Raw genomic sequence first — 24,893 nt, forward strand, 5'->3', positions numbered from 1 at the left:
CAAACTGTAGTCTTTCTGAATTGTCTGTAGAGAGCCCATCTCAGAAAAATAAATGGAGTCTTCAGGAAGTAAAGAGTTTACTCAGCTAACCTTGCATAGAGTACACACAGCCTGACTACAGTTGCTCACTGGAAAGAGTATAACTGGGGTTGTTTGGAAAGCAGATAAATTGCTTATATAGAATCTGATGCTGAGTCTTACAATTTGTGCTCTTTCCTTATTGGCCTGGAGTATCTCTGGGCTTGGGCTAAAGGAGGACTTTTAACAAGACATTTGTGTCCAAACACTACGCCAGGAGATCTAATCTGTGGCCTTTACTTTATACTAACTCTCAGGCCACCACAGGACTCAGGTAACAAAAGTTCTAACATTTACAATGTAAAAACCTGGTTCTTGTCTTGATATCATGATGTCCTAACATTAAGGATCTTCTGAAAAAAAAAAAGAAAAAAAAAAAAGAAGATGACAGCTCAGCAAGCAGCAAGACCCCAGCCTGGATCTCCAGTATGAAGTAAAGCCTTGGTGTGGTGGCAGATGCAGGACATTCCAGGGGACTTATGGGCTAATCTAGATGAAAGTGTGAGCTTCAGGTCAGGTGAGACCTTATGTCCCCTTTAAGCATTTTTATTCTTAGTTGTCTGTGTTTTTGCTTTACCTGTATGGATGCACATGTGCTACAACACATAATGCAGAAATCAGAAGCCCATCTCATAGAATTTGTTATATCCTCTCTACTTTATGTGGGCTTCAGGGATCGTAGTCAGATCATCAGGTTTGCAGCTACCTTACCCACAGAGCCACCTCACCAGCCCTGTCTCAAAATTTAATGTGAAAGTAAGAGAGAGAATCACCTACCATTAAACCTCTGTCCTCCACATGTACACACACACACACACACACACACACACACACACACACACACACACGGGGGTATAAGTAATGAAAGTTTTGCCTCTTTTAGAATAATAGAGGAGGAAAAAGCTACATGTCCATAAAACTAACCATGATGCACTAGTACTTTTCTTTTTTTGCTCATTTACTTCTATGTACACTGGGTGGATAATAGAATGCATTCATTTTGTAACAGAGAAAAGTAAGCCACAGAAAGGCCAAATAGCATCTCTCTAGTCTCTTAGCTATTGAATAATAGAAACCATACAAGAAGCTGAATTTGCAGTTTTCAACCACACTATCAAATCTCCATTTGTTAGATAAATAAAGAGTTGGATTAACTAATTGAATTGTTTTCAGGCAGTGTGGGAAATTTGCCAGAATGAGATTCTACTTTGTATTCAGTAGTGCACAGCTTTGATACATAAGTAAATGACAAGAACGCAACCACAGTTATTTCCTTCAGATGAAGTAAACAAAACTTTTGTTTAAAGTGTTTTGTTAAAAGTTGGTATCAGTATTTAATATTTAAAATGAAAACATCATCCAGCTAAAATAAAAAAGGTATTTTTCCTCTTGTATTATTTTTAAAGCAATATAGTCATCGAGACCTGACATAATTATAAAAGAGGTAATTACAGTCTGTGGAACAGAAGGCACAAAGGAGTTTTTTGGGGGGTGAATTTAGAAATTATCTGATATTAAGGCTCATATCTCCAAAACAATTTGTATAGTATATGGGTCAGGTTGACCTGCATATGATCAAATTTAATAGGAGTCAGAGATCAAAAACAGACATAAAAAGCCTGAACACACTTCAGACACTGCAATGACAGAGACAAACGGGTAACTTTGAACCCAAAGGATATTTGCATAGAGTACCAGGCACTTCATTTTTCACATTACAGATGACTAAAACTTCAGGCTTGGGATTGTTATTTCAGGGGGGGAAAAAGACGATTCCATGTTTAAGGAACATACCACTCTTTCAGAGGACCAGAATTTAACTCCCAGCACTCAAGTCAGACAGTTTACAACCATAAGTAGCTCTAGCTCCAGAGGGACCCAACTTCCTCTCATCTATGAAACTCTGTATTCACACAGAGACATAATTTAAAATAGTAAAAATTAAAATAAAAAAGAACACCATTGTAGAGAACTGAGTAAGAATTGCCCCTGTAGTCTTGTGTATTTGAGTGCTTGGTAACTTTTTGGAAAGCCTTGATAGAAGAGGTGTGTCACTGGAGTAGGCTTTAAGGTTTCAAGAGCCCACACCAGGACCATTTTCACTCTCTCTACTTCCAACTTGTGAATAAAAATGTAAGCTTTCAGCTATGGATCCGGCACTAGGCCTGGTTGTTGTCATGCTTCCTACCAAGGTGATCACGGACTCTCTGAAACTATAAGGCCAACCCAATTAAATCCTTTCCTTTATAAGCTGCCTTAGTCATGGTGTCTCTTCACACCAATAGAAAAGTAACTAAGATGACCACCTTTAATAACACATGCATACAAGGAAATTTATGTGTTATCGTGGGGCATGGTGATACACAGCTTTAGTCCCAGCATTAAGGAGGCAAAATTATTTCTGTGAGTTCCAGGCCAGCCTGGATTATACAAAGACGTCCAGTCCAGCCCGAGCTACCCTGTCTCCATAAGAAAAAAGAAATGATTTGTTTCAAGGATATCCCCGTGAAAATAGTGTTGATGTAAACACATCCAATATGAAGTGAATTCATAGGTCATGGCCAATATCCAATTTTTGGATATTTAAATGAATGATAATAAATATGATACATTGGTGGCTCATAATCACAATGATAATAGCTTGCAAATGTTTGTTATTGGTGACAATGATGGGTGTTTGTTGGGTCTTGTGCATGTTAAACGTGTGCTCTACAACTGAGGTACAATCTCAGCTCTGTTTTCTGTTTTTATAGCTTTGAATTTGATGGGTGAGATCTGTTGTGGGTGATATATGATTGATTTGTTGATGAATGTATCTGACTAGGTGTAAGATGTTGTACAGACAATTATGAATGACTATGACAGTCCCTAAACTTAAGAAGAGATGGAGACATGGATATATTATCTCATGGAATGAAAACATAATTATTTTAAATTAATTATCAATAAAATATTTTATTAGGAAGCATATATAAAGTGTTTTCCTGCAACATGCATAAATATAGTATTGAAAGGTCAAAATTATACACTAAATGCAAAGCTCTGGTTAGGCATAAAATCCTTTACATATTTCTTTCACAAATATTCCTACTCTTATTTAATATGGTCTCAGCTTCATCTAATACTTATTTTTATTGAAAAAAACCCAACAGCAAAAATTTGAATTTTTAAAATATCTTTTGGAGACCTACCTTTTATATCTATTGGAGACCTACTGTTTCTCAATCAATTTCAGTTTGAAAACCATCATGTATCCTGGATAAACACATGTTTATATTCAAACATTACCATATTTCTCTATTAAAAACTTTCTTCTTCCAATTTTCTTCCCTTCCTATTTAACTGAAACCTCTGTCAAAGCAGTCCAAAGCATAGTCATAGGAGGTAGTCTGGGTGCATCAAAGAAATGGTAAGAAGATGAAGGCTTTAAGGCGAGTTTTGTTCATTTCTTATTTTCCTGTCCTCATATATTATGAACAAAGAACATGTCCCAGAGTTTTCTTTGCTATTGGGACCATTCAGAGGTTTAGGGGCATCTGACTAGTTTGTTCCTTCTAGGCTCCTGACTTAGTTCCTCATCCTGAAGGTTGATAAGAAATAGCATGTTTCTGAAACTCACCCTCCCATGTGTGTGCATGTGCCTGTGCATGTATGTGTGTGTGTGTGTGTGTGTGTGTGTGTGTGTGTGTGTGTGTAACCGAACCTACTGCCTTTCAGTTTACTTGTACCTTACCCACTGTCTAACTGGGTATCACCTTGATGCCTATGCCACCTTCCATGACTATTTCTTAGCACATAGAAAAATAAAACACTCCAATCATGCATATTTCAATTTGCAGAAAAGTGAGGAAAGGGTGATTTCTAACCATTTCCATTCATTTCTTTACTCCATCACCCCTATAATTCTTTTATAATGCTGTAGGCATTAAGATGTCCTGCATTTAAATAAATTGCCAGTGTTTGGATAATAATTTTTCTTTTCAGTGGAAATAGTGAAAGGTGACACTGAACCATACCCAGTACCATGGGTAGAAATGGGAAGTTAGGTTATCTCACATTTGTTTCCCACCAAGTGTTCTCAGCCATGTCTTCCTTTATCACAAGCCTTCAAGCCAATTTTGCTTCTTTCTATTTTTAAATTCCTAGTATTAATATCAGAAAATAAAATCTGTCTAATGTTTAATCAAAGAAGAGAGCAACACAAGGGTCACAAATTGAGAGCCATGGACTTGACTATGGGTCAAATGGTTGGCAGATAAAAACTTCACCATCCTTTGGTTGTTTTCCCCAATTCACCAAAATGGTATACAATCTATTTTTAAAAACAGGCCCTAAGAGACACACAGTAACTCTGAGAAGTGGATATGGATGGAAATAGACTAAAACAGAAATCAGAGCAGAACAAAGTGCCTTCAAAGCGGGAGGTAAGCAGTATTGTTTCTAAGAAGCACTGGAAAACTCTCAGAGTCATCACAGAAGTTAAAGATTGTTGGGCCAGTTATGTGCTTGTTCCTCTTTAGCTACTGTCTTAGTCTTTTTGCAATGTGACAAGAAAACCTAATGGTCTATTGGCTTATTGACAACAGAACTTTCTTTCTTGTAGTTCTGGGGGCTATGGAAGCCAAGATGAAGGTACTGGGATTAATCTGGTGGATGGTTTGTAGACAGTACCTTATAGCTATAACTTCAGATGGTATAGGGCACATGGTTATCCTATAGGATATCTTTTACAGAGGTACCAATCTCAAGGGCCTTTTACCAATTTACCTTCCTCCCTCTTAGAGGATTTAACTGCTAAGTAGACCTATAGACCATAGGAGATATATACAAAATAGTAAAGTCAAGCAGTCTCAAAAGAAAGGTTCTGATCTGTATGAAGAAGACCATATCGCGTCTGGATGTCCACACATGGTGTAGAAATATGACAAAGGAGGAGATAGGTAGTACTCTCTAGGAAACACATTCAGCTGGCATTAGTCCTGCATATTTGAGTGCTCCTTGAACATCAATTACAAGAGGAAGCTGCTTGTCAGGTGTGGTGGGCACCATAGAGAACATCTCATACCAGAAGGTGTTATGGACGAGAAAAAGACTTGTAACACACACACACACACACACACACACACACACACACACACACACACACACACACAAACACACAGTATTCTCCACACCAGCTATGTATATTATTTGAACTCACATCTCTTCCTAGTAATCTCTCCTGATTCAACCATCTCCAAGATCTTGAAAAAAAATTCATGGCAAAAATAAAAATAAATTCCAGAAAATGGAAATACAATAGCAGGCTCTGGGGGAAATAGAAATAATTAATTTGAAAAGAAGAAAGAAACTTAATTTTTTCCCCTCAGAAGATTTGAAAGTGTTGTTTCATCATGAAAAACAGGCTTCAATGGAGAAAAGATAGAGCTAACATTGAGAAAATAGCCTTGAACAGTGAAATGAGCATTGCCTTACGACCCAAGACATCTGAAAGGTAAGTTGTAAATAATAGTCACAATTAAATCCTACACCATAGGTATTGTTGTTGCTATCCTTTTTGCTAGAGGAAAAATAACTGATGTGCAGAAAAGGAAGAATCAGCTGAAGGTCGGACAGAAACTATAACTTTTGCCCTCTTTAGCGTAGATAAAGCTTACCTATGAGCAATTATAAAAGGGAATATTAAAGACATGGAAACATGACAATAAAACCAGTCTCTTTTATAGGAACATTATGATGTATGCAATGATAAGATTTTTTTGAAACAATGAAATCATTGGGCTATAGGCAGGTCAGAATTTTTAATTATGTGATCACTTGTGGAAAAAAGAAAAAGACATTTGCTTGGAAACCCGTGTGAGTAAAATCTAAAAAGAAGGTGAAATATTAAACATTAGAGAAAACTGAAAAGACTATTTTTGATGCTACCTACTTATGAAGAAACAATGATCCAAGTCCCGTGTAATGTCCTATGACCAGCATCAGTGATGCCCACCGAGATTATGGAGTAGATGTCATTAGTCCTTGAAGTTTACCCCGATATAGCAATCAATCAAGTGCAAATGTGAAAGGAAGGGATCTTTGGAATGGTTCCAAATTTTTAAAGCTTTGCCTACTGGACCCTCTTTTATTCCTTTATTTTTTTTTTGTTGTTTTGTTTTTCTTTTCAAGATAGGGTTTCTCTGTGTAGCCTTGGCTGTCCTGGACTCACTTCATAGACCAGACTGGCCTGGAACTTATGGAGATCGCCTGCCTCTGCCTCCCAAGTGTGGGATTAAAGGCATGTGCCAAAATGCCTGGCCCCTCTTTTATTATTAGTAATTAGATTTTACAAAGGCCTGCAAGATGCCATATACAATGCATGTTAGTATATTCATCTCTTCAGTTTTCTACTGCCACTCTCTGGGCACAAACTCTTTGTTGCAGCTCCAATGCCACACCTGCCATAAAGCCATCTTGGAATCTCTTCCTGCTGAATCTTCCTGGTTCACTTCCTTCCCTCCATGAAGGCCCCACTCAGTGTCACCTTCTTGGCGATTATTTCCATAGGTAATCTTTTTGACACTGTTTTCCTCTTATTTTCCCATCACTAATATTCATCTCCTTTAACTTACCTTTCTACACTTAGCGTTTAGAGATGTGGCACATGACTGGTCTTGTTTACCTTCTTGCAGCATGTATAACTTATGGGAGACCTGGCGTGGGCGCCTACTTAGTTCATTGTTACAATATCAGAATTCAGAAAGGGGCCAGGCACACTCCAGGTACTCAGGACACAGTTCCCGAATGCCTGCTGAACAATGTCTTTACAGTTCCTCAAGTAGGAACAAAAGCTCCCAAATAATGAAATGAAGCTTGATTTGGATTTACTAATATGCAGCAAACTTTACTTTTAAATACTGCTTTATTATTTTCATTATGCCTTTTGTATTTGGGATAATATAACTACACATTTCCATCCTCCTCCCTCTAAACTCTGCAATGCACTCCTTTTTCTCTTTCAATTTCATATCCTCTTTTTTCATTTATTGTTGCTCTGTGCATATATGAAATGCATATGCATATAAATTCCTGTAATAACCTGCTCAGTCTGTGTAATGTTACTTGTATGTATTTTTTTTCAAAGATGACCATTTGGTCTTAGGTAGCCAATTGGTGTACTCTTCTCTGGGGAAGACTGTTTCTCCCACTCTCCACTTTTATTATTTAATCACAAACTATACATGATAGTAGAATACACACGGCATTATTTGTGACTTCATATTTTAAAGCATATCCTGTAGAAGAAGTCCTCTAAAGCTTTAGCCATTGCTTTTCTATTACATAGCCTTACACAGCTTGAATATCTTCTCTTTTAACAAGATGAAAAGATAATGAGTTTTCCCCGGGGAAATGGGTTCTGTGTCCCACACTATTTTTAACTTGTCTGCAGACTTCTATAAAAACATAGACATCATAAATGTGTCTTTTAAAGTAAGGAATAAAAACTTAAGATTATAAACCAAATTTAGACAGATGTAAAATGATAACTGCTAACTAAAACTTGGAGAAATGATTTCGTTTTGAAACGCAATTTTCCGTCTTGTAGTAAAAGTACACACTGTTCTTCATGTAAGGCAGTGAAGAGACGATCACAGTCAAGCATCCATGCTTTCTGTTGGATCATACAAGGAGAATAAGCAGCATGCTGTCTGGCAAAACTAAAAAATAAAACAAAAACCCTCTACTCTTCCCCACGGTTAGTATTTCCTTTAAAATATTTAAAACATAAAAAGTACAGAAAATGTTTTTCCCACCAGCTTCCCCTGTCTACTGTTTCTTTTCCCCCATTAGAACAGAATTATTGGTTGGCCAGATAGCTGGCCAAGTTCCATGTTGAAGATTCTGGAGTCTCTACATTCATTCTAGTCGATCCAATAACATATTTAATATTTCATATTTAATTTGCTAGAGTGGATGGACTGTTTCTTGGCATTTGACTTTAATCACTACAAAATCCCAGGACTCATACTCGGTCAACAATGCAATACATAAGTTAGATGAAGATTCTCTGGTCTCCATGAAAAATCACCACTATATCATAGTCACTGTATGTTTCAAATGGTGACACTGAGAGCTAGCTGCTTTTTCAATTTAATTGATAATAGAGCCAAGTGCCCCCAAGGACTCCTGTCTTATTGCTGTATCATATAGCCTACAGACTAAAAACTATTAATTAGGAGGTTATCTTTATGACTTTGGAAAATGAATATCCTGATAGAAGAATTTTTTTTTTAAAACATGGAAGAAAAGTTTGGTTGTTACAATTAGATAATACTGTTATCTTTACATGTGTTGAGATAGTAATTCTAAAAATGAATAAAGCAGCCCTGTGCTGTGGGTATTAGCAATTCATAAAGCAAGCATTGGTGGGGGAACGTGTGTTCTTTAGAAATTGTTGCATAATAAGCTTCCAGACTTAATTTTAATCTAATTCAATAAAGCAAATCATACTCAGACACAAGATGACAAGACAATAGTTAGAGGGCACTGAAAATTTGTCTTGGCTGTGGAGTCTGCTGCCTCAAAGCTAAAGATAATGAAAAATTTAAGCATGAAGTGTCCTTGATTCATCACTCTTGCTTCCGAACTTGAGATAATGAAATTTTAAACTAACATTTACTTCTAAAGTATTACCCACTGCCTCCAAGAATTTTTGCTCAATGTAATTCTTATTAGCGGCTGGTAATTTAGAGTTTACTAATGTATTTTTTTTTTCTACCCTTCAGGTTTACAGATAGGTATCCTGACAGCTACAAAATTTCAGGAATGTGTGTTATAGAGAAATAACATACTTTACCTTTTATCAGAGATTATACTACTATTGAGAAAGAGAATGAAATTTTATTCAGCCCTAAAAACATCTATAGCTTGTAAATCAACAAAGATCTCTACTAATGATATAATATATGAAAAGACAGAGTATAAAGGGGTATTCAAGGTCCTAACCCATTTCTAGTTATATTTCACCTATATATAAAACCAATTTCACAGTAATATTCATACTAAGTTAGAATGTTCATTAAAATAGACTGTAATGTTGATGGTGAGATTAAAGATACAGTTTACCTATCATTTTCCCCTAAATTTAAATCACAGAATATGTATTTCTTTTTCAATTAAAAAAAAACAAACATAAGTTACTGGTTGAAAGGAGAAGAAGTTTCCCCAGGGCATTAAGTTCTGAAGTCAGCATAGCTCACGTGAAAGGCAGAAGGAGTCTTGGCAGCCACAGCTCAGAAGCCCACAGGCCACGCTGGACTTGCAGAGTGAGTCCCCATTGGCAGGCGCTAATGAAGCACTCACATCAGTGGCACATTAGCAAGCCCAGCATGGCCACTGCGGTAATGTGCTTCCACAAAGCTCTGCCCCAGGCGATGAGCCACCTGCCCAAGGACAATCACCTTGTTAATGAAAGCTCCTTCTGGAGAACTCTACACCTTCATCTCCCTCTAACCTTAAAGAAGGCACATCTGTGCCTTAATATTACAACCTTCAGAAATTCCACCTCCTTAATCCCACCTGGGGCAAGAGAATGCCTCCAATTTCTACTGCAACCTATGGGCATAGACATTCACAATCCCTTATCTTTTTCCCCCCTAATTCCTCTGACTGCTTATCTGAATTTCATCAAAGAAAGGCTTATTTATTTTTTCATGCCTTCCAACACAATCTGTCCTGAACACTCACACTAATGTATAATCTCCTGGAAATCCTACACGGAACCTAAATACAGTTTCTTTGATTCCGTTTTACTTCTGTGTCATTACATTCAAACAAGTGCAGGGAAAAAGCAGGTATGTGAGAGGGGTTATCTGGAAAACTACTATAGTTAATGTTGTGTGTCAGCCGGGCTAGATTAACCACTTAGCTGTTTGGTCAGTCTCTATGCTGCTGTTAATGTGGTTGACATTTAGAGTCAGCTGACTTACAGAAGAGTAAGTTGCCCTACATACAACAATGGGCCTCATGAAATCAGGTAAAGGTATTAGGTGTAAAAACAGAGGGCTCCTCGTGAAGAAGGAATTATTCCTCAAGGCTCTACATAAAATTCTGTCTGATTTATCACATGTGGACATGTCCTAAATATTTCATCTCAGGAGTGCACTATGAAACATTATCTGTCTGGGTTACAGAATTTTGACTTGCCAGCTCCAAAATCTTGCAAGTTAAAACAAAAATCTCTTCCATATGTCTCTTGTCATTAAGAGATTAATTTTATTTGCATTGAGGGGTGTGTGTGTGTGTGTGTGTGTGTGTGTGTGTGTGTGTGTGTGTGTGTGTGAGAGAGAGAGAGAGAGAGAGAGAGAGAGAGAGAGAGAGAGAGAGAGACAGAGAGAGAGAGAGAGACAGAGACAGAGAGACAGAGAGACAGAGAGACAGAGAGACAGAGAGAGATACACATACAGAGAGAAAGAGAATGTGAAAGATTGACTGATTCTGTGTGGGAGCCAGCCAGGGCAGCTCCCAACACAGTCCAGAAAAGGGTCCCATGGGGTTAAAGTTCCAGGTGGCTGTGAGACATGAAACATAGATGCTGACAGGGTTCATCTGCAAGACAAATGTTCTTTCTTCACCAATGAGCCATCCCATCAGCCTCCCCATCTTTAGTATTTCTCTTGTCTCTCTGCCTCTTTTTATCTCAATTTTGGTATAATTATTATGGATTCAAGTCTGAGAAAAGAAGAAGAAAGTCTTGTTTTCTTTTATTCTGAACAATTTTTATCATTTAGCAAGGTCCCAGCTTTCCTATCTGAAAGTCACCGACAGACAGTGGCATTAACCATAGAGCTGTCAGAAGTAGAGAATGTAGAACACTTCTTGTGACAAGCCAGGTATTAAAGGAACAGTGATCGAAAACTAAGTTATGCAACCCAGCACAGTAGTACTGGGATATTTCTTCTTTTTTTCCCAGACTGGTGTTACTTGTAACCTTTGCTGCCTTTCATATGCAAAAAAATTATAAGACTCTGGGACCTAGTAGGGTAGGTAAAACAAACCTCTGTCCTCATATTCTTAAAAGAAAGATCCTTTGCTTTCTGAACTCAGTCAACTCATCTGACTTCCATGATGTCAGTAATGTGTATTTAAGTCACACTGAAAGTAATAGTCATTCAATCATTTGATACTACAAAACATTATTAGGAAAAGGCAGAGATTAAAAATTATTCCCACTGATCCTAATAAAAAAAAGTTTGAATAAATAATTTCCCAGAAGCAAAATAATAGACAAATAGCCCCACTCATGTAAATTTATTTTATCCCATATTCATGCCATAAAATGAAAACAACAACAACAAAATCCCCAAATCCAAAAGTTCCTGAAACTAAGAAATAAGCTGAGATTAGTGCTGGGGTGCTTGTTCCTCAGTTTAGAATTACTTGCTGCACTTGCTGAAAACCTTGGTTTGGTTCCCAGTTCCCACATGATGGTTCCCAACCATGCAGAATTCTAGTTCCAGAGAATACCATACCCTCTTCTAATATCTGTGGCCTCCATGCACATAGATGGCACATATGTCTCTAATCAAGCAAAACATCCATACACATAAAATAAATTTTTTTTTCAAAAATATGTTAACATGTTTATTTAGTCATTTTGAATGAATATGATCCTTTGAAATGAAAATCATTCTTTCCTTCTTAACTTACTGAGAATTATAAATGAACTGAAACTTCTACTGGCTATAATCTTATTTAGTTTCATATTTTAGAAATTGAGTTGTCATTACTTTGTTATATCATTTGAGAATTATAATTCCTTTATGAAATAACCAGGGAGGGATGTGTATGTATACACATATAGATTGATGATTATAGATTAATAGATGATAGACAGAGAGATGACATACAGAAACAACTGTTTTATAGGAGTATTTTCTTAGTTTTAAGGAACTGGAGAAATATCCTTCTGCCACTCACCCAGCGTTTCTCCATGTTGTACCTCTATACCAATACACCAACAGAGAACATTCTTTAGAAGTCACCTTCCTTAACACTGAATGCATCTAGTCAAGCCACAAATATCTGCCTAAGTGTGGCAATTGGGACTTTAGTGGACACAAGCACATGCCAAATCATATTTTGTAAAGCTAAACAGGGTTTTTTTTTTTTTTTTTTTTTTTTACTTTTTTTCTTCTGTGGGTTCAAAAAAGATAGAGAAGTATTGAAAGCCAAATAAAAGTGACAAAACAGGCTGCCAGACATAGGAGGAGAGGGCATTCAAGTGTTCCTCCCACCCCAGGACTAGAGCTAACTATTGTTGCTGGACTTCTGGTCTGAGCATGGATGGTTAAGAAGGGAACACAAAAATTCCTTTTTGAGATCCTGAGTTTTTAACCTCTGTTTGCAGCAGCATCTGTATCTATTCCCTAAAAATCACAGAGGCCACTTGCCATCAGGAGCTGTCTACCTGCAAGTAATTTGGTCCATGGGAAGATTCCAAATTAGTGTAACTCTAAATGATTGTTTCAAATCCATTGAAAATGATCCATATCCTAACACATGCTAAATATGCCATCAAACTTGTAAACATTTTTTTTTTGCCAACCAGATTATCCTGGAGAAGTTTTTTTCCCTCAGCTATTGGCTCATGCATGCTCTATCGCTCCATTCCTCATGCTCTTTCCACAACTGAGGTGAAACAGAATTTTCACCAAATATAGTTCATGGCATCAATTACAAGTACTTTGGAACCATGTCCCAGAAGACTGAACTCAAAGTGACTAAACCAGACATTACATAATTCAGCTGAAGAACTAGTGTCCTGGTTAGCTTTTTGTAAACTTGACACAAGCTGGTTATTTGAGAAGAGGATACATCTTTTGAGAAAATGGTCTCACCAGATTGGCCTATAGACTAATCTGTGAGGGCATTGTCCTGATTTATAATTGATATGGGAGGGCCCAGCCTAATGTGGGAGGTGCTAATCCTAAGTAGGTGGTCATGGTATAAGAAACTAACCTGAGCAGGCTATAAGAAAGCAATCAAACAAGTAAGCAGCATTCCTCCATGGCTTCTGCTTCGGTTCCCGCCTCCAGGTTCCTGCCTTGAGCCCCTCACCTAACTTCCCTGAGTGATGGATGCAGTATAAATGGAGAGTTGTAAGTGTAACAAACTCTTTCCTTTCCAAGTTGCTTTTGGGAATGGTATTTAACTCCAGATGTAGAAACTGTAACTATGACAACTATTGAAGCTAACTTCAGGTGGACTGGAGTCTGATACTTTTCATTTGACAAGGGATGTGTTTTGTTCTGCTTCCTCTTGTGGTTTCACCACTATCGAGCTTTATCCTAATGCTGGCTTCTCAAGGTTACACAGGACCTGGATGCTGTCATTAGGACTAATCACTGTGTTATACATGACATCACAAAAGGAGATTTGTTGTTCTAGAAAAAGTCATGAGCTGTGGTTTGAATGAGCAGACTTAAGCTATGTGCCTATTCCCAAGCAAATTAAGTCATTAGTAAGTAAACAGATACATTGCTTTTATTAGAGACAAAACCAAATCCATAAAAGCAAATGACTGTGTAGAGGGGTAAGTACTTTTACTGAGAGTTGTACTTTTATTCCCAAAGGAAACAGTATTTACTCTATATATTGAAATACTACTTAATATAATTCAACTCCTATTGATTTTGAAATTCTCTAAGTGATTTTCAATGTGCGTAATTGGAATATGATTCTAATGTTTGTTCATGACACTATCCCATTTTAATTAAACAAAACCTTTTTATCAAAATACTTCATTAAAGCTAAATAAAAAAGTGAATCTGACTGCATTTGATATCATGAATAATGGCACAGTAAATGACTTAAAAATACATATTAGATTAGGGAAGATTCCAGTTGACATACATTTATGGTCTGCTAGAATTTCAGGAAATAGACTGGAGAAAATCAAATAACAGCTATCAGAAGAAGTAGTGATGGCTAAAAACAACCACCCAGTTTAATGGCAAAATGAAACAAGAAGCAATACAAGGAAGAAATCCAGAGTCTGCCCCAGTGTGATTGACAGGTCTGGGAACTCTCCCCTCCCAGGGATGAAAGTGAGTAGAGCCATACTTAAGATAAAAACATACAGAAAATCCACCACCAAACTGTCAGTAGCAGAGAATTTTAAGCAGAACAACAACAGTAAAATGATGAAGGCAGACCACAACTGTTTGGTGCAGCCACAGAGGTACAAGATGCAGGGATAGCTTCTGTTCCAACACACAAGCAAGGACAGTAATCAGAAATCACTTCAAAAGACCTGTGCTGTATTGTAGTTTGATAACCCTGTATCTCTGTGAACCACATTTGTAGACAACCTAGGGCAAATGTCACAAGACTCTGGCATTTACCAAAACCTGGTCAATAAAATCCTTCCAGAATATGGGGAATAAGCTGAATGAGAACCACATGAGCAAGGTAGAAACCTGCTCAGGGCAGGAGTCTTAAGAGAATAGAGTTCTGGCCTAAACAGGATGCCACACTAGACACAATGAGTGACTGCGTTAGGACTGGCTGTCATCTATGAGCTAACCTGTGAAAGAACAGTATCTATTCTGTTCCATCCATTCCTGGAACAGGCAAGAGGTATGACCAGCTCTGTAACTTTACTTGTGGAAAACTACCCATTGATGGGAACAGCGTCTGTGACCTGGATCTCACAAAGGACCATCTAGACATGAGACACTCATCCTGCAGACCAGCGAGGAATGCTAAGTTAAGGCTGGCACAAGACAGCAGGTCATACTGAACTTAGCCTCTATACCTCACTGTTTTATGTGACAGCCTGACCAAGCTAGAGTTATCCTGGAAGAGGAACCTCATTTGAGACAATGCCTCTAACAGATTGCTGGTAGGCAAATCTGTCTTCTGTTTTCTTACTTAATGACAGTGGATCATTGCCTGTGTTGGCAGGTATCATATACCTGGAGGTATATGATAAAGCTAGCCAAGAGACTCATGGGGAGCAAGTCCATAAGCAGCTATTCTCTGAGGATTCTCCTACTTCCAGTTTTCTACCTTGGGTTCCAGCTCTATCTCCTCTTAGTGACAGAGTGTGACCTGAGAGTTGTAAACTATAAGGGACCCCTTCCTTCCCAAGTTGCTCTTGGTCAGGGTGTTTTATGCTGCCAGTAGAAACACTTAAGGCCTAGGAAGCAACAAAAGACAATATTCTGAAAGTAAACAAACTTCATAGTATGCAAACTCACAAAGAGCATCCCAAGGTTATAGACACTAACAATTCCTGGGAAGAGAAGGGCCCAGTCTTCCTGCAAGTCAATCAGCAAGGTCTAGGGATTCAGCCTTCATTGGTGAAGCATCTGCCTTTGAGTCATTTATGCTGTTGTAACTCTTCTGCTGTCCTGCTCTAAGTAACATCAAGAAACTAATTTGCTCACTAATCTAGACCTGATGGAAAACTTTCTTTCATTTGTAGTTGGTGTCTTATCTGGGTCAAATAGATGTTTGCTCATAATTTCCTGGGTAAAACTCAACAACAGGTCAACACTGTTCTATGGTCTGAATATCTCCTCTCTTACCTTTTTCTTCTTCTTTTCCTCTTTTCTTTGACATTTCCCCTTGGACAGGCTTTCTCACAGCATATAGATCATTGCAGTATATAGGGTGGTGGTAACTTAGCACCCAGAGATACCTGATTCCATTTCTTTACCCCTCTCTTTTCATTCAAGCTTTAGACTAAGTTGCTTCATCTTCTGCCAACTCTCCTCTACTTCCTCCTTGTATTTTTTCTCTGCTCTACTCTTTCTCTGTTAACTCAATTCTAATCACTTTCTTACTGTGCTCTTTTTTCTCTACTTGTATCCAAAGAAACAAATGCCTTGGTGCACACAATATGTATCCATATTTCCTTATTTGATAAAATAACTTGTATTTAAGAGGTGATTTGTTCTAATTAGATTATTCCTGTAGTTTCATAATAGGCCTGCTTTCTGACAGTGATGTTATTTGCAAACAATAATCTACTCAAAAATATTTTTGGTCCTCTTCCCCAAACATCAGTTTAGCCAAGGAAAAAGATACCTCACCTCTATTACAACCCAGAACACAGTCCCATGTGGACACTGCAAATACACACATTGAAAGAACAAGAGTGATTAAAAAATAAATGCTCTGACTACAAATACACATTAGCTTCTTCCAATGAGAATGAAGTAGACAAAATCTCAGGTGCAAAAGTTTAAAAAATGATAAATAAATATATAAAAATAAAGCAAAAAGGATGCAAATGCCTGAATGAATTACAAGAGAAGGCAAACACAGATGAATGAAATAAGAAAGTATATATAAGACATGAAGGTGTAATTCAATGAGGAGGTAGAAATACTTTTAGAAAGGCAAACTGAAATACTGAAAATTAAAAATTTAATAAGCCCATTACAAAACCTTCATCAACATAGTAGCTATTAAATGATAAATTTGTCATCAAAGAAATCAAGATTGAAATAAAAAAGAACTAGAGTCAAATAAAAATGAAAACAAAACATAACAAATATTATAGGATGTAATGAAGCAATCCTAAAAGCAAAGCATAATAGGCAAGCTCCTCCATTAGAGGTCCACTGAAAGACTTGCCCCAGCAGATGATTGAAGCAGATGCTGAGACTCACAATCAAACTTTGGGGTAAAGTACAAGTCTAATGGAAGAGTTGGGGGAAAGAAAGACCTGGAGCAGACAGAAACTCTCCAAGGAGACTAATGGAGCCAACAAATCTGGGCCTGGGGCAGGGGCATCAGGGGCATCAGGGGGGCCTTCACAGACTCATGCTCCAACAAAAAACCATTCATGGTGAGGACCTATACCCTATACTTGGATGTAGTCAATAGGCAGCACAGTCTCCTTGTGGATCCCATAATATGAGGAGTCAGGGCTACCTGTGGCAGGGACTCTGGACCCCACATGTTGATCACTTCCCCCTGGCTGGACATCCTTGTCAGGACACAGAGGAAGAGGAAGCAGGCAGTCTAGATGAGACATGATAGATTGAGGTCAGATGATATTGGAGGAGGGCTACCCCTTTCTGAGGGCTAGAGAAGGGGGAGGGTAGAGGGAGGAAGGGAGGAGACTACAATTGCGATGTAAAGTAAAAAAAAAAAAAGTCGGACAATCCAAGATGGCGCCTCTGAACACACAGGTTATCTGAGCTGCAGGATGGGGAGACTATGGGAGCTACAGACCACAAGACCTGAAAAGCCCTAGGGCCCTAGGTCAGTAGGGTCTGCAAAGTACAGAGCACAGGTGGCACTGGCCTCTTGCTACCCAATGTCCCAAGGAGGACCAGTGCAATCCCCAGAAACCTGACCCCATACCCACCAGGGAGCTGTTGCATGCCCTGAGGTACAATGTAACTGGATATCCAGGGACTCTATATCTGAGACTGATCTGTGGTGATGTAACTCCAACCCATAGCTGTGGGCCTGGGAAAAATGCAGGAAAACGTCAGGGAGGGATTCTGACCTCAGACCGTCCCATGAGTTCTGAAAAGCCCCAGAGGTTGGTGACCACACAGGCACAAAATCAAAAGCCCAGGGCAGCCGAGGTTACTTGTGGCTCTCTGTATCCCACTCTGGCTGATCTGCGGGATGGCTGGCCCAGGGGGACCAGAAAGTGTGGAGCTGGGACCACTAGTCCACAGAGGGACTCAGGGCCCACATGGGGGCTCAGGCAGCTGTAGACAGACTCTCTAGCCACAGCTCCAAAGCAACACACTCAGGCTGACTGATCTGAGGCTGCTCTGGATGATCAGATAGGGCAGAAACCAACATCCCAGCAGTCTGTTCCAGCACCTTGGCAGAACTGATTTGCCCCAGAAGGACCAGGCAGATGCCTAGCCAGCCGGCACAACTCAGCTGGGACTCCCACACTCTCAAGAGGGTCTGAACTGGCCTGAGAGGGATCAGGCAGAAAACTGGTCACCAGCTCCAAAGCAGGGAGCCATTCCAACAAGCTGTGGTGGAGCTTGAGCAGTTCCTGCCACCCAGCAAGAGTGCAAGCACAAGCCCAGAGGTGACTGAACTGCCCAAAGGGATCGGGCAGAAGCCCAGCCAACTCCCAGAAGCCATAGGGCAGTATCTGTTCTCTCAAGTGGGACTTATCCTAGGCCCCACAGCCTAGAAGGAGCAGGCAGAATCCTAGCCAATCCCCATAAGCCAGCAGAGATTCCAGCACTCTAGGGCTAACTAAGCCTAGGCTCCCAAAGCCCCAGTGGCCTAGGGAAAGGGTTCCAAGCCCAGCCAAAAGGGGGATAACTAGCTTTATCTACACTACCTCAAACTGATCCCTGGGCTGCAGAGCACCAGCCCCGGCCTTTGCTGACCCAGTGGAGAGCCCAGAGTGTAGAGTAAAGCACCCTGGAGCTGAAACCAGGTCACCTGTCTGATTCAGGGAAGGACACCAGAAACTACCTCTCAATGTCAGAGACAGCAAGATGACTAGAGCTCAACATAAAATCATAAATGGCAAAAATCAAAACAATATGGCATTTCCAGGTTCCAGCTATCCCAAAGGAATCAACTCTGAGAACTCAAACACAACTGAAACACAAGAAAATGACCTCAAATTCACAGTAATGAAGATGATAATGGAAGAAACAAATAAAATCCATAAACAAATGTAGAAAGATGCAACCAAACAGATTGAAGACATTCAAGAGGTCTATAGGGAGGCACTGGAACAATTTAGGAAAAGACAGACAAACAGATGAAGGAAATCAATAAAACAGTTCAATATCTGAAGACCCGTAGAAAGACACTGGAAGAAATTCAGGAAAATGCAAACAATTAGATGAAGGAAATCAATAAAACAGTTCAGAATCTGAAGATGATTATGAAACAATGATAAAAGCACAGACAGAAGAAAGCTAGGAACAAGAGAACTCAGAAAAGGAAGACAGTAATGCAGACCTAAGCATCTCTAACAGAATTCAAGAGATGGAGGAGGAAATCTCAGCAGTAGAAGTTACTATGTTAGAATTAGAAACAACCATCAAAGAAAATACTAAAATATGAGAAATTCCTGACAAAAAAATCCAAGATATCAAAGACACCATGAAAAGACAAATCTGAGGATAATAGGAATTGAGGAAAGAGAAGATGCTGGGCTCAAAGGCCAAGAAAATATATTCAACAAAATCATAGAAGAAAATTTCCCTAAGTTAAAGAAGGAGATGCATATAAACATAGAAGAGGCCTATAGACCACCAAATAGAATAGACCAGAAAAGAAAATCCTCCCATCACCTAATAATAAAAACACAAAATACACAGAATAAAGAAAAAAATATTAAAAGCAGCAAGGGGCCAAATAACATATAATGGCAAACCTATCAGAATTATACCCAATTTCTCAGCAGAGACTATAAAGCCAGAAGGGCCTGGACAGAGGTCCTGCAAACCTCAAGAGACCACAGCTGTCAGTAAAGACTACTCTATCCAGTAAAATCTTTCAATAACCATAGATGGAGAAAACAAAATATTCCATGATAAAAACTAATTCAAACAGTACCTAACCACAAATCCGGCCTTGCAGAAGTTATTAGAAGGAAAACTCCAACCCAAAGTGACAAACTACAATCAAAATTACATGGGAAATAGATAACTACATCGTCGAAAAAACACAACCACACAAATACTGTAACCAACATCAAAATCAAGGGACTTAATAGTCACTGGTCATTGACATTTCTCAACATCAATGGTCTGAAGTCTCCAATAAAAAGACACAGACTAACTGAGTGGATGCATAAACAAGACCCAACATTCTTCTGCATCCAAGAAACACATCTCAGCCACAAGGATAGACATTACCTCAGGGTAAAAGACAGGAAAATGGTATTCCAAGCAAATGGACACAGGAAGCAAGCTGTCATAGTCATTTTAATATCTAATAAAATAGTCTTTAAACCAAAATTAATCAAAAGAGATGAGGAAGGACACATCATACTCATCAAAGGCTAAGTCAACCAAGGTGACATCATAATTCTGAACATCGATGTTCCTAATACAAGAACACCCACATTTGTAAAAGAAATATTAACAAAGCTTACTCCGCACATCGACCCCTACACATTGATAGGGGTGGGAGACTTCAACACCCTACTTTCACCAAAGGATAGGTCAATGAAACAGAATCTAAATTGAGAAACAATGACATTAACCAATGTCATGAAGGAAATGGATCTAACAGATATTTACAGAACTTTTCACCCAAATATGAAAGATTATAGCTTCTTCTCAGCACATCATGGAACATTCTCCAAAACTGATCATATAATAGGTCATAGAATGAGCCTCAATAGATACAAGAAGATGGAAATAATACTTTGTATCCTACCAGACCAGAAGCTGGACTTCAACAACAAAAATAACAAAAATCCTACACATACGTGGAACCTAAACAACTCTCTACTTAATAAAAACTGGGTCATGGAAGAAATAAAGAAAGAAATTAAGGACTTCCTAAAATTCAATGAAAATGAAGGAACAACATACACAAATTTATGGAACACACTGAAAGCAGTGCTTAGAAGGAAATTCATAGCACTAAGTGCCTTCATAAAGAAACTGGAAACATCTCATGTAGGCAACTTAATGATACATCTGGAAGCCCTAGAAAAAATAAGCGGAAACACCCAAAAGAAGTAGACAGTTGGAAATAACCAAACTCAGAGCTGAAATCAATAAATTAGAAACAAAGAGAAAATTTAAAGAATCAAAGAAACCAGGAGCTGGTTCTTTGAGAAAATCAACAAGATAGATAAACCATTAGCAAACTAACAAAAAGGCAGAGAGGCACTATCCAAATCAACAAAATTAGAAATGAAAAGGGAGATATAACAACAGACACTGAAGTAATAGAAAGAATCATAAGGTCCTATTTCAAAGGTTTGTATGTCACAAAATTTGAAAATCTAAGGGAAATGGAAAGCTTTCTTGATCATTTCCACTTGCCAAAATTGAATCAAGATTAAATTAAAAAAAATTAAACAGTCCTATTTCTGCTACAGAAATAGAAGTGGTTATTAACAGTCTGCCAACCAAAAAAAGCCCAGGGCCAGATGGTTTTAGTGCATAATTCTATCAATCCTTCAAAGAAGAACTAATACCAATACTCCACAAAATAGAAATGGATGGAGCATTAACAAATTTCTTCTATGAGGCCATAGTCACCTTGATACTTAAACCTCATGAAGACCTGACAAAGAAAGAGAATTTCAGATGAATTTCTCTTATGAACAGTGATGCGAAAATACTCAATAAAATACTTGCAAACTGAATCCATGAACACATGAAACTTATCATTCAGCATGCAGGCATGCAGAGATGGCTCAATATAAGGAAACCCATTAATGTAATACATCATATAAATAAACTGAAAGAACAACCACATGATCATCTCTTTATATACTGAAAAATATTCGACAAAATCCAACACCCATTCATATTTAAAAATTTGGAGAGATCAGGGATACAAGGAACATACTTAAAGATAAGAAAGGCTATATACAGCAAGCCAATAGCCAACATCAAATTAAGTGGAGAGAAACTCAAGGAAATTCCTCTAAAATCAGGGACCAGACAAGGCTGTCCATATCTCTTCAATATAGTTCTTGAAGTTCAATATAGTTCTTGAAGTTCTAAGACAACAAAAGGAGATCAAGGGGACCCAAATAAGAAAGGAAGAAGTCAAATCATCCCTATTTGCAGAAGATATGATAGTGTACATAAGCGAGCCCCAAAATTCTACCAGAGAACTCCTATAGCTGATAAACACCTTCAGTAAAGTGGCTGGATACAAAATTAATTTTAAAAAATCAACAGCCTTCCTGTATACAAATAAAACACATGCTGAGAAAGAAATTAGGGAAACTACACCCTTCATGATACTCAGAAGAAATTTAAGGTATCTAGGAATAACTGTAACTGGGCAAGTGAAAGACTTGTCTGAAAAAAACTTCAAATCTCTGAAGAAAGAGATGGTAGAAGATGTCAGAATGGAAAGATTTCCTTTGTTCATGGATTGGGAAATTATCATAGTAAAAATGGCCATCTTACCAAATGCAATTTACAGATTCAATGCAATCCCTATCAAAAATACCTACATAATTTTTAAAGACTTTGAAAGATTAATTCTCAATTTCATATGGAAAAACAAAAAACCCAGAATAGCTAAAGCAATCCTGTACAATAAAAGATCCTCCAGAGGAATCTTGATTACTGATCTCAACCTGTACCATAGAGTAACAATAATTAAAATAGCATGGTACTGGCACAGCAACAGGCTGTTTGACCAATGGAATCGAATTAAAGACCCAGAAATAAATCCATACACATTTGGACACTTGATTTGTGACAAAGAAGCCAAATCTATTCAATGGAAAAATGATACCATCTTCAACAAATGATGCTGGTCTAACTGGATGTCTACATGTAGAAAAATGCAAGTAGACCCATATTTATCACCATGCACAAAACTCAATTTCAAGTGGATTAAACACCTCAACATAAAACCAAAGACACTAAATCGGTTAGAAGAAAAATAGGGAAGAGCCTGGAACGCATTGGCACAGGAGACAATTTACTGAACAGAACACCAACAGCCCCAGGGCTTAATGTCAACAATTAATAAATGGAACCTCATGAGGCTGAGAAGCTTCTGTAAGGCAGAAGACACTGCCAATAGAACAAAGTTAGCCTACAGACTGGGAAAGGATCTTTACCAACCCTATATCTGACAAAGGTCTAATATCCAAAATATATAAAGAGCTTAAGAAATTAAACACAACTAAACCAAATAACCCAATTGAGAAATGGGGCTCAGAGCTAAACAGAATTCTCACCAGAAGAATATTGAGTGGCTGAGTAACACTTAAAGAAATGCTCAACGTCCTTAGTCATCAGAGAAAAGCTAATCAAAACAACACCGAGATTCCATGTTACACCCATCAGAATGGCTAAGATCAAAAACTCTGGTGACAATACATGCTGGCGAGGATGTGGAGAAAGGAGAACACTCTTTCATTGTTGGTGGGGGTGCAAACTTGTACAACCACTTTGGATATCAATCTGGCACTTTCTCAGAAAACTGGAAATAGGACTACCTCAAGACCCAGCTATTTCACTCCTTGGAATATACCTAGAAGATGCTCTAACACACCAAGGTCATATGCTCAACCATGTTCATAGCAGCCTTGTTTGTAATAGCTAAAATATGGAAACAACCTAAATGTACCTCAGTCAAAGACTGGATAAAGAAACTGTGGTACATTTATACTATGGAATACTACTCAGCTGTTAAAAATAAGGATATCCTGAAATTTACAGGCAGATGGATAGAACTAGAAATGATCATCCTGAGTGACTTAACCCCAACCCAGAAAGGCTCACAGGGTCTATATTCACTTATAATTGGACACTAGCCCAAAAGGGATGCCCAATGAAAGTATTCTCTTACCAGGAGAACAGGATAGATGCGGGGACTTCCTTTTGGCACTCTAGGTGAAGGAAATATGGGTGAATGGGGAACTTGAAGGATCCAGAGGGTCTTAGAAAGCCACAAGAAAAAACATCATGTCAAGCAGATCTGAACCCAGGGGGTTCTGCTCAACCTACTGCACCAACCAAGCATAATACATGCAGTAAGCATTGAATCCTTATTCAGATCTAGCCAATAGAAAGGACATTCTCCACAGTTTCAGGAAAGCAGTGATTGACTCTGACATGAACTCTGGCACCCCATATTTGACCATTTCTCCTTGACGTGGAGGCCTGGTGGCACTCAGAGAAAAGATAAGCAGGCTACTAGAATGAGACTTGATAGGCTGTGACCTTATGGTGGGGAACAAGGTGTCCTTCTGTCATAGACCTTGGGGAGGGGAAAGGGGTGAAAGAGGGAGGGAGGGAGGAATGGGAAGACAAAAGTGACGGGATAACAATTGAGATGTAATCTGAATAAATTAATAAACTAAATTTAAAAAAGAAAAAGAAAAAAGTCAAGGAAATCCCAAATAATTTAATAGTGTATGTAGGGCCTTAAAAAACATGAACCACTCACCAAATTAACAACATAAATAATTAAGAGAAATTAATGTAATGCAAATGAAAAGTTAATATAGTTAATGAAATAACTGGTTCTTTGAAAAGATAAAGAAAATCAACAAAATTTTATCCAAACTAATAAATATAGAGAGAAGACCTAAATCAATGAGGTTAAGTATGAAATTGGAGGGATTATGATACCAATGACATTCATAAAATCAGGACACAAATATATAACCCATTAACATAAAATCAGAATAAATCAGAGGAATATCTAGATGCATATAACCCACTAGAATTAAACCATAATGACATAAGCAATTTAAACATATCTATATTGAGCAACAATTTTGAACGGTAACTCCAAAAAAAAGTTTTCCAAGTAAAAAAGAGCCTAGGCACTAATGGGTTCACTGCTGCTCTCTACTGCACTTCTAAGGAAGAATGAAACAAAAGCTTGTCAAACTATTCCATATTCCATAAAGTAGAAAAGAAAGGAATGCTACCAAATTCTTTATATGATGCCGGTATTAACCCTATGTAAAACTTGCATAGAGACATAACAAAATAGAAAATTAAAAATCAATCTCGTTGATACACATGAATAAAACGGTAAAATACTTAGAAACTGATTTTGAGAATTCATCACGAAGATCCCTCATTGTAATCAAGTTGTGCTCATTCTAGAGATCCAGATATAGCTTAATGCATGCAAATCAATACATG

General features: G+C 38.1%; 1 protein-coding gene and 1 long non-coding RNA gene across 3 annotated transcripts in view; one reads left to right on the forward strand and one right to left on the reverse strand.

Annotated features, from left to right (window-relative positions):
• Positions 1–24,893, reverse strand: part of ADGRB3 (adhesion G protein-coupled receptor B3) — a 708,182-nt gene that overhangs the window by 238,488 nt on the left and 444,801 nt on the right. The window lies entirely within an intron of this gene.
• Positions 463–5,566, forward strand: LOC311582245. Its single transcript, XR_014774051.1, has 3 exons — positions 463–595; positions 4,407–4,502; positions 5,448–5,566. It is a non-coding gene; the product is annotated as an uncharacterized lncRNA (long non-coding RNA).

The sequence above is a fragment of the Acomys minous genome (genome assembly GCF_964271855.1).
Source record: "Acomys minous genome assembly, chromosome: 13".
Classification (NCBI taxonomy): Eukaryota; Metazoa; Chordata; class Mammalia; order Rodentia; family Muridae; genus Acomys; species Acomys minous.